The sequence below is a fragment of the Passer domesticus genome, chromosome 2 (genome assembly GCF_036417665.1).
Source record: "Passer domesticus isolate bPasDom1 chromosome 2, bPasDom1.hap1, whole genome shotgun sequence".
Lineage (NCBI taxonomy): Eukaryota > Metazoa > Chordata > Aves > Passeriformes > Passeridae > Passer > Passer domesticus.
This window is the reverse complement of record NC_087475.1, coordinates 64,372,001-64,383,466: the sequence shown is the minus strand read 5'-3', so window position 1 is coordinate 64,383,466 and position 11,466 is coordinate 64,372,001.

Sequence of the window (11,466 nt, the reverse complement as noted above, 5' to 3'; positions counted from 1 at the left end):
CTTCTCTGAGTATTACTCACTTTGGCCAATGGAAGGAGACTTTCTTTAGCTGCTCTTTACCTTTCAAATCTAAAAATAAACATTATCAGGTCTAAGAATTACCTAGGGTCTTTTTGAAGCTTCTTGCAGTGTTTAGAGGAAGAAAAACATTAATTCAACTCACAGATGTACAATCCTCTGTTAACAATAAAGTTTCAATGTTTTTGCAAGTTCTGCTGTCAATAATGACCCTTCAGCTCCAGAACAGCTCTTCTGTGCTCAGGGTTTTGCTTCTATACTGAATGATTGCTTGTCATGCATTCAAGCCATAGGCACTGCAACTATTCCCAGCTATTTTGAATTCTAGTCAATATTTGTGATTTCCAATGTTTCCCTCCATTTAATTTATTTAGGCATTTGTAACAGATTTGTGAATGACAACAGCTGATAAGTATAACAGCAGAAAGGCGCAGCAGCTAAGTTAATTCACAATCCCACTTAAAAATCAGTCTGTTCTGGTTATCACCTTCCTCTACTTTGGTTTCAGCATGATTTTTAGTAACCGTGCTTCTCACAAAGTCCTGGACTCAGCAAATAATGCTTAAGAGTTAAACCACTCAAAATGGAAGTAACAATGTTCTAAAATTGTCTACTGCCTCCATCCTTTAGATAGCTGCTGCTAAAATGAGGATGGTGTGGAAGCAGAGAGGAAAATGGAACAGGCAATTATTTTTCATGTGCAAATCAGTAAGATTCTTTAGAAACATTGTGTATAGCTAGAAAATAAGCATTCCAAAGGTGTCCAGCCTCTCCTTCCTGTTCATGGTACTTCATGATCATGAAGGTTTGGAAATACCCAAATACCCACATATTCTTTTCATCCCAGCAGGAGCTAAGGCTGCTAGTCAACATGCCAGGATGCTTTATTACCACTGGGAGCTCGGGTCAGTCCATCTGTACTGTTACTTGAAGATGGAGAGTTGTCCTCTGGTAATTAATACATTCCCACCTCTGTCTAATTAAAGAGATCTAGTGCGTTCATTCTCATTAAAAAAGAAATGTAGAGCTTTGCAGTTTCTCCAGTTTGGGGCTGTAAAAGAACTTCAAACATCAGAATAATTTTCTAAAAGTAATGAGTTCCCTCATTCTAGTTGGAGCTACAGCCCTGGTAATAAAGCATCTTTGCTAAAAACTGCTGTCTGCAGACTGATTCATTCTGGTGGCATGAGAGAGAGATTCAGACTGCGAGTGCTCTGCAGGGAATCTGTGACAGTCTTTCATCAGCTGCATATTCTTGACTTATAAAAACAAAAGCAAAGGCATATTGTGAAGATCATGGAGCCTCATTGCTGGGCTGCAGAGTGTTTTAGCTGAAGATTTCAGACTCGGATACAACAGTGTACTTGAGAAAAGGGTGCCATATAAACTTAAAATCAAGTGTGAGATTTCTGTCTCCATTGCTGTCTGTACAAATCAACAAAATCTCAACCATTCTCCCTCAAGGCATCTTGTGGATTTTATTTTTCTCTTAACAGACCTACTCTACTCCTTTGAAGTGGCAAACGGAGACAGTGGCTTGCCTCTCTGGGGTAATATGCATAATGAATGTGTTCACATACAACTGCCTCCTTTCTTGGCATATCTGCTGGATACTTGCACCATATTTTCATCCAGATCATACCAGTGTAAATCTTGAATAATTTAGACAGAAATCATTATAGATGAGGAGAAAAAGTGCCCAACAGACTCCAACCAGAGACTGGCCTAAGTGAAGTCTGCAAAACTACTGTAACAATACCTCATAGAAATGTCTTCAGAAGGCAATGCCAGGGCATTAAGCTCCTAATTTACCTGACCTTGCTTGGCTTTCCAAATTAGTCAGAATTAGGGAAGAGACAGAAGCTTGGGCTACAGCCCACCTTCGCTTTGCTTTGCACCTTCTGACACCACTGAGCCTCCTGGGAGAGCAGTTGTTCTGCTCCTTCAAGTGTGGGAACCACAGGCATTTCTGGCACTTGCATGCAGAACTTTCAATACACTCTCCCCTCTACTCACACCCACATTAAGCATAAAAGACAGTGTTTTCCATCAACACTTATCAAAGTGCCAGTACTCTGAGATGAAAAACTGAGGGTAGAAGGGAAATTCAGCTAAGAAAATCAAGCCACTGCCATCAACCCATTGAAAATCCTTCTAAAAGCTTTTTTCTTCCATATTCCCCACCAGAGTGCCAAACAAACAGTAATTAAAATATATATTATGCTCAAAGGCACAGATTATTCTTCCCACTGGATTTCTTGAGTGGTTCTCCTGTCTTCTTGCATCAGTGTTTCAAACTGTGAGCTTTCTGAGACATGACTTTCATTATCTCTGGGTCATTAGCAGCTCATAACTCAATGTCAGATAATACTGATAAAGAGAGACAAAGGGCAGACCCTTTTCAAATCGTGGAGCCAAACATATTGCACTGCATTGTGTAAAGTCAAAACTATATGCATTAGTTACCAGGCAGTGACAATGCTGGACACTTGTCTGGCTAAGCAAAGTGGATGGCATGGCACATTGCCTTCAGCACTGGGATTCACACAGCTGCTCAAAAGCACACATTGACAGCCGCATTGAGTCCAAGATGGGTCTTCAGGGATCTTGGTCACCAGAACAGAACCCATGACTCAGATTAGTTTAGCTAGGGCAGAGATTTTTTGTAGCTTCAGAAAAATAATCTAAAAATACTCCGGACAACCCCAAACTTGGCATTCCACCTGTCATCAATAGGAGTCATGACCCACAGCAATGCGTTTGGACTTCCACATAACTTTAGGATTTCTGCACCAAATTCAGAAGGTGCCTCCAGCTACTTAGCACTTGCAGGGCTCCATGAGATCTACCAAAGTTACCTTAGAAAGCAGGCCTAGAATCACTCTTTTAATAATCTCAGTATTTTATAGGGGAAGTAATTTTTAAGGGTATTCTAGTGCATATGCTTTTCTATGCATATTCACTTTCCAAGTGAATGCATTCTGTGCATTCACTTGGAAAGCAGACCAGCCCTGGGGTGCACCACACCAGATGAGCAGCCTGGTCCTGAGAAGCCTGAGTCATCTCCTGTCTTGGTTTTCATTCAAGCCGCATGATCCCCACATTATATGTGACACCATAACACCAGTTCAGTAGGAAAGGTTGGAAGAACACTCCCACACAACCTTATTTTCACAGGTGTGACTCAAGGTACTCCCCAGTTCAGTAGTGAATGTGGGTTTGAACACCCTCAGGCTGATGAGTGGTGTACCCAGCTTACCTACTCCTTAGTCATGGCTCCTAACTCATAACCTAATATGTAAAGACACTGAAGTTTTCTTGTTAGGGATTTTTTTAACTGAGGAAAGGTCTGCTGATGGTGAGCATGTTCCTGTCTCATGTTCTCTGTGCAAGGAGCATGACTCTGCAACCACACCCTTCAGGTAACCATGAAAAATACTTCTCTGATAGTTAGGAACATGATGCAGCCCAAAGACTGTTGGTTCTGCCAGCATCCAGAGGCTCTCTGGGGCCAAATCAGAGATGGCGCTACAAGGAACCTGCTGAGAGAGTGAGTTTGAGGAATCACAGATTTAATTCACCTAAAACTTATCAAGGTGGCCATAATCTTATCAGAGATCTGGGATCATCTGGGTTTTTTTGCACTCACGTGAAATATCCTCTTCCAGGGCACCACCACTTGTCAGCAAACCTCATCAGCTGCCTGAGGTAGGGCTCTAGCATCACCATGTCTCACTTGTAGCTTTCTGGAAGCAACTGAACAAATGACAGCAGGGTGTGTATACTCTCTAGGACAGCTGGTCTCCTAAGAAAATTAGTTACTAGGCTGAACTGAGAGCAGTATATGGGTTTTTTTGCCAGAAAATCTTCAAATAAAATAACTTTTTCCACATGACTTCTGGAACATTGTTTTGTCAGCAAAACAAAGTTCAATATTGCTAATTAGGAATTCTTTTTTTAATTATCATGTCAATAATTTTTCTTTGCAACTTTTTCTTTTTCTGCAAATGTCTATTGTGCTTTAAAGTCTTCTCAGTTAAATAAACTAAAAAGCAACTTCAGTTGTGATCCTAGATAGACACAGCTGAGCCATGATTAATTAGTCTGGATTTTGCTGCTAAATATTTTTTTTAATTAAATACACATCTTTGCAAGGATGCTAGGGGGAAAGGATGAAAATGGAGTATTATACAACCTGCTGAAATTCTCTGTTACTCTGGTGTAACATGTCACTGTTAAAATTCCCCTACTACATGCACACCTGAACATATTAAGTGGGAAAATGGTTTTAAAAGTTGGAGAAACTCATGATCAAGTTTAGAAATGGGAGAATGAGTCTGCCATTTTCAACATGTAGAATTACACAGACATCTCAATTTAAGTATAAACTCTATGCTTGAGTTACAAAGGTAGGTGGCAATTGTACCAGTACTTGGTGAAATATTAACAGCACAAATTTGGCTCGCTGACTTCTGAAGAGCAAGGAAAGTGGATTGGTTCTCTGAGGGACTTTATGTGATAAGGCTGAGATGTTGATCTGCCCCAAAGCTCAGTAGGCTGAGGGTACTACAAAGCACAAAGTGCCGAAGGGGGAGGAGGCTGAATATGGAAACTCTGAGATTCCAGAGACAGTTTAATAGGATCAGAGGAAGCTTTGTGTGCATAGGCTGCCATAAACATGGCTTTGGATGTCAAGCCTATATAATCAAGATGGCAAGAAAGCGATTTGAAACAATAGCACTTCTATTGAGAAAAGGCACCTTGGACACTTTGGAAACAGAAAATCTGAAAAATAACCCAGTTTGGAACCATGTGCCTCCTTTTTCTTGATAAGGGTCTGCTGCCACCTCCAGCTCAGTTTTCACCATTGCTAAGTGTATCCCACCTTCAGTCTGGTAAACACCATGATCATGATCCCAAATGTCCCCACTGCACTATGGCACTGACTCACCTGAAGGTCTGAAGCTGAGGCATCCAGGAGCCCCCATTGTCCTGCCAGGCTGCAGAAATCCCAGCATTGCTGGCTGGGAGGCACTGAATCTCCAGCCAGGGTTGACAGTGCCATCTCTACCTGCAGTGCTGGCAGCTCCCAGGTTCCTTATTTGTCCCTGAAATTACCACATCAGACTGGAAAGGCTTTAAGGCTACTTGATCCTTCCCAGAAGAGTCACGATAGAAGCAGGGCAGAAGCTGTGTGCTGACAGCCCAAGCACAGCCCACATGTCCATAATGAAAATCTCCAGTGAAGACATCATGTAACACACCTTTATCCCAACAAACCTTCCCTGTGGCCACAAGAAGATTGCAAAGGTGAACAAATTATTATACATTTCAGTACTATTTACAAGCAGGTGTGTCTCAGATATTATATAATAACTGTGCATGAAGAAAAGAGTTTTGATTGTTTCTGCACTGCAGAAGTAACACTGTCAGAAATGAAAACAGCTCTGCTCTGAAGATTTTTGCAGCTGAACAGTCAGACCATGTTTTGTCTATGAATAACAGGGAGGAGTGGTTCTTTCTTCTTTTCATTTGTACCATCTGCAGTGGTGCCTCTGTGAAAATACAAGACATTTATGAATGACAAGGGCTGCAAAGCAGGACTGCCATGGGATGGTTTAAAAGCAGAAATGGAGATGGACAGTTAATCCTTATAACAAAATTCTAAGTCTAACAAAACAGAGACTGGGATTATAGCGATGCCTTGTGAAGGCTGACCTAGAACAGAGGCTAGATGGAGCTAAAGAATAAAGCAGGTATTTATTAGAAGGCCTCAATGGATACACCTTGGGCAGCACAAGAGCCCAGCCAGGGCCACACTCAAGATGAACCCAATATGGTCACAAAATGGATGACCGGTTATGGGGTCTCACACTTTTATAAGTACTGGTCTATTACTATATTAGAGTTATAGCTTTAGTTTATGAAGTCCCATTCTTCTTGTTTTTCTCTTTTCAGTCCACCATTGTTTATGCTCTTGGGCCTGAAATTTGCATCATTTGTCCTTGGTCCCCAGCTACAGAAGGAATTGTTTTATCTACCAACTATGTGAAGAGAGCTTACTGTCCCCTAATATGAAGCTCAGAAGTACAAACCAAAGCAGCACAAGAATCTGAAAAACATAAAAGCTAAAACCTGAGGCATCAATAGCACAGAAAGAGAAGGTAGATTCAGGAGGGTCACTGTTTCATTTAACTAATTTGAGGTCAGGGCAAGGTAGAGTGGATGGAAAAAAAGAAATGGAAAATTTTCTTAAAATGGTTTTATTAATCATTACAGGATCTAGTGCTGAGAGTGGGAATAGAAGAACTTTATGTTTTTTACTAGCATTTTAAAACAGTCCCACCTTCAGATGAACACAGTGAGAGAGTATTCCTTCAAGGAAGGGATAGTGAGAAAGACCTTAAAGCAGTTTCATAGCTTCTTCCTTCATGGTTTTGTACATCCATAACAAAAATAGTAAGGAGCATTGAAGTCTATACTGGTAAATACAGTAGAAAATTAAACATGATGAGTTGTAGTCCCTGTCCCTGGGGGTAGCAAGCTGCAAACAGCCCACATCTGTACAACTAACTTCACTTACTCTCCAAAAATGTGTAGCCATTACCAAGTTGTTCATTTGGAGTTCCTCCTCTCTTGCACTAATTCTGGACCTACCAGTAAGACACAGAAAGCTGATCAAAGCCAAACCCCTGCTAAGGACTCTGCTAACCGTTCAGTGCTATGGGCAATTGCTTTCCCATCACCTAAGGGGCTGGAAATATGGAGCCACATTCAGCAGCTCTAAGTAGGCAGGATCCCACTGGACCTCACTTCCAAGAAAAATTATCTCAAAGACAAATTTCTTAGCTTAATCATCTTCCCCTTTGCCTATGGTTGAGGTGGAGCATCTGGAAAACTTTCATCCTGGTCATTTTATGCCAGTGGAAAGTTCCAATATAAAGGTCCTACCTTAGCTCTCTGATCAGTAATGTAAACGTCTCTTCTGGACCTGAACTTAAAATGAAGACTAGTTGGTCTTTTGGGAACACAGAACTGCCTGGCCTTTGCTGTGCTCCTGCTCAGATCTGGCATCTGGAGGAAATGGGGAAGGGACCCAGCCAGTAGGTCTGCAAGTGTGAGAAGCACAAAATTTGAAAAAAAGTTCTCCCATTAACAGGAGACAACAAGGTGACAGATGTCACCACATTGCATGGTTAGTGGTGCTCTAGTCTGAGTTTTGGGAAAAAGGACCCTGTCCCAACCCCAGCCCAAGGAGTGGGGGTCCAGCAAAGCCTTTTCATTCAACTGTTAAGCATTTGATCTTCCATATTTCATCAAGCAGAGCACCTACAAAAGGAGACAAGAGCTTTGCCTGAGAGCACTCTGAAGGATTTTGGTCTTTCAATTAATGGTTAAGCAGCTCTGAGTCTCAACCTTCAGCAGGGCTGAGGAGATCTGTGCAGATGGGGGAATGCTCCTTCTTTTCTTGTGGTAAAATTAAAAAGAAAAAGAAGCCCATACATCATAAAACGTGACAATTCCCAGAGTAGTTTTTTGGGGCTCCTTCTACCAGAGAGTTGTAGCACTGCCAGGCAAAAGGAGAAATGATCTTAATCACCCAGACCCTAGGAAAACACTATATCTTTTTCTGTGAATCGAGTTTAAACAGAAGTTATGCAGGAAGGACCAAGTCAAAAAACACTTTTCCAGATGTCAGAAAGATTGAAACACACATGAGGGAAAAAAAGCAGTGTTACGAACATTTAGCTTGATATATCTTGTAGGTGAAAGAACTAATGCTGTAAAGAAAATGTTTGTCTAGTGCCGCTGAGTCTGCTCTAGACTATAGCACTGGTCAAACAGCTCTTTGACCAAGCATTTCTTAGCCACTCTGCTGTTTGAAAAGCAGAAAGTACAGGGAGGAGAAAAAGAAAAATCTAAATGTGAACACTAAGTTCTATTTACTGAGATAAAGATTGAAGAAATAGATATGGATATAGAAAATGTTCTAGAAATATGTTCCTTGTTATAAATAAACCATGTTGCCAGCACTTAAATAAAAAAAAAAAATTTAAAAAAATCCCTGTTGAGAGTCACAGGGGAGCAATACCATCGCTGGAATATCTGCTGATGCAGCTGAACTATGCTTAAGACATCTGCTGAGATGAAACTACTTTGTGGCTGGAGGTATTACGAAAAAGAGAGTTACTTCAACAAAAAAAAATAGCCAGTGTGTGAAAACAAAACCACACCAAACTCTAACAGATCACACACTTCTACAACTGTGGCACCACCACACCGTAGTTATTCCATCAATCTGTCTGCCTTGGAATTGAAGCAGAAGATTGTAAAACAGGCTGATAAATGAAGAAACCTCCCCCACAGCACCACTTTCTGTTGAAACCTCACATCCTGAGCAGACTCGCAAAACATTAAGAGAAAGCGAGGATCAAAAATAAGCGGGATTTGCAGCCAATTTATTCAAAACGAGCGCCTTGTTCACTGTGCTGCCAAAGCTCCGGGCTGAGCCCCCGAGGTGTGCCTGCAGTCCCTCTGCTGTCCCCGCCACCCGGGGCGGGGGCAGCGGCTCCGTGCCCGGCTGGAGCCGCTCGGGCGGGCGCAGGGCAGGAGCGGGCAGCCAGCAGGCGTGCTTTATTCATGTGACATGCACCGCTCGACCACGGGTGAGTTGGAAAACAATTTCCTTAACTTGGAGCGGCTCTCACTTCGGCTTGCAAGTGGTTTGATGCTGGCTGTGCTGCAGTTCATTCTTTAGTGTCTGACTCTTCATCAGATCAACTGCTTGACCACAAGACACAAAAGGACCTCATTCTAATTAAACTGCTTTAAAAGTCAGCTTCAACAAAAGCCAAGTTGTTTCTGCACACAAACCATACCTTGCCTTTTGAAGGCTGCAGCCTTCCATTTAGTTTTTTATAACGAGTACAATTCTCTGCACTTCTGTAAGGAAAGTAGGAATTCTTGTTTTCACTTTTAGTATGAGCTCCTTACTCCTGCTTTTTGAAATGCTGCATTATGATTACTAACCATCAGTCAGGTCTTCAGGCAGTAAGGGACAGACTGGCAGACCTAATGCACATGACATTAGAGATATAGTTCAGGAATACTGAAGAACAGGTACCCACTCTCATTTCCAAACTCTCACTTGAAATAGCAAAGCGTTACTCAAAGTATTACTGCTTCTCCCCCTTCTTCCCCCATTCCCTTCTCTCCAATTTCTTCTCCTCACATCTAAAATTATCACAAATGTTATACACAGTTGTTGTCTCAGGTGTCATTTAAGAATGAGACCTATTGTCTCAGGTGTCACTTAAGAAGCATCTTCACCTCACTTTGCTGTTTCCCCCTGATGCTCCTCCACCAGCATTAAAAAAAAAAAATATTTGCCAGCCACCGTAGAGAGTTCCCCTGTTCCCCTTTCTTGCTAGCCTAATGATAATAATTTTCCTCAGTTCTTGTGTTGTCACGGGTTTAAAACATGAATCAACTTTGGGATTGTCTTTTGTCCTTCTTGAAAAATTGGGGGGGGGGGGGGGGCGTGTTGCAATCAAAGGCCCAGTTTCTCTGCAATCAAAAGCCCAGTTTCTCAAACAGTCATAGCTGACACCTTTTTACCTGTACATAAGGGTCAGGCCCAGATGTGTGATGCATTGCACAGCCAAGAAATGGTCAGGGCTTCCCAGAGGGAGGATTCCACAGATAATTTACTACCCAGTGGCAGCTTTTTTTATTGATGAAACAACACATGAAACTTTAAGTCCCTGCTAGAGCATTATAGTGAATTAACAGCTCAGAAAATTCTTGAAGTCTCCTGCTCACATGGAAAAGCAGTGGTAGCCTGTCTGATTTACCTCGGGTCCCTTAAGCAATAACTCAGTAACTGAGGTAACTTTATTAATACCTACTTGACAGACAAGAAAGGTAATGACAGTCTTGTCACAACAAGTCTCATTGTGGCTTTTGCTTTTCCTCCCTGCTGTTGCTTTCAGCTCCTGTTTACTGGGAAACCTGACTCATTTGCTACTTTTGTAATACAGAGTAATGCAGAGTTGGGGGATTCCCTGGTGGAAGAGCTATTTACAATTTATTTGTAACCAGAGCTCATACAGGATTGTGTGTGTGTGTTTGTACACTCTGTCTCCTGAATCTAAAGTAGTCTTTTATGGTAGCTTTTGTGAAACAAAATTATAAGGACATAAATAAGCTTTTTATGGGTACTTAACCTCCACAAACAAAATAAGCTGAGAAAGTATAGGCTGTTTTTTTATCTTCCCCTGATGTACATAAACCTAAGAAACCTATAGGCCATTAGAAAAAGTGTACAAAAACACAGCTCTCTGAGGTCAGACAAAACACAAATATTAGGCATCCTAAAATTATTGAAGGAAGAAATGAGATGTTTGGTATCAGGTACACCTTTTTGATCACAAATAGAGAACGGGTGACAACATGATGCAGATGGTCTGTATGAAGTTTTGATAAACACTTAATAAAAATACTGCAAGGTCCCTTTGTGTTAAGTGATACACAGATGTTCTTGTGGCCATTTCTGTGGGGCCAGTTCAGTGGGACTCATTTTTAAACATATCTGTATTGGTTGCTCACATGTGTTCTAGTTGCATGTATAGTCTTGTCAAGCATCCCAATTGCAGAAGGCTTTGAAAATCATTCAAGGAGGTTTTACTTACAGCCTTTGTGGGAGGGCATTCACATAAAGAATAACTTATGACCTAAGACATCTGTTCCAAAATAAATTTCTTTATTGTAAAGAATATGGAAATTATTCTAAAGAAAAATTTTCTAAGAGGAAACAAGTGATGTCAAACATTGAACATTATTAAAAGGAGTTCTTCTCTTTCCTGAGAATCACTTTGGAGCAGTCATGCAGGGAATATGTACCATGTTCATTGTAAGTGGAGCACATGCTCATCTCTCACATCAGAGAACATCCTATACCAATAGTGTGTTCTTCACTCACCCAAAAGGCCAGAGAGAAGGGTTTTTGTATAACTTATTGCTGCTGCAAACTGGAAAAATAAAACCAGCATAAAACAAATAAACAAGCAATGCAGAGACAGAGATGTGAAGTACTTCTGTGAATGCATACATGCTGGTCTTTTCCACCCAAATAAATCTTCATGCTAACATAACTATTTCTCTGATTTTTATTTCAAAAGCTATAGGTATATCTGCAAACATTTTTATGATTTTTTACCCTCTCAGCCCCATTTTGGCTATGGAATTAATTCACAAACAATGTGTGTTGTCCCCCAAATGACTGTATGTGAAGGATATCCTGTGCAATGAGGCATTTCATACCATTGGGGCCACCCAGTCTGCCCCTGGAGACATGTCCTTCTGAAAACTGTGCTTATATTTCCATTTTATATAGTATTTGATGTTCAGAATTTTCTCTTAAATGCTTGGCATAGCCTTTTCATTAGT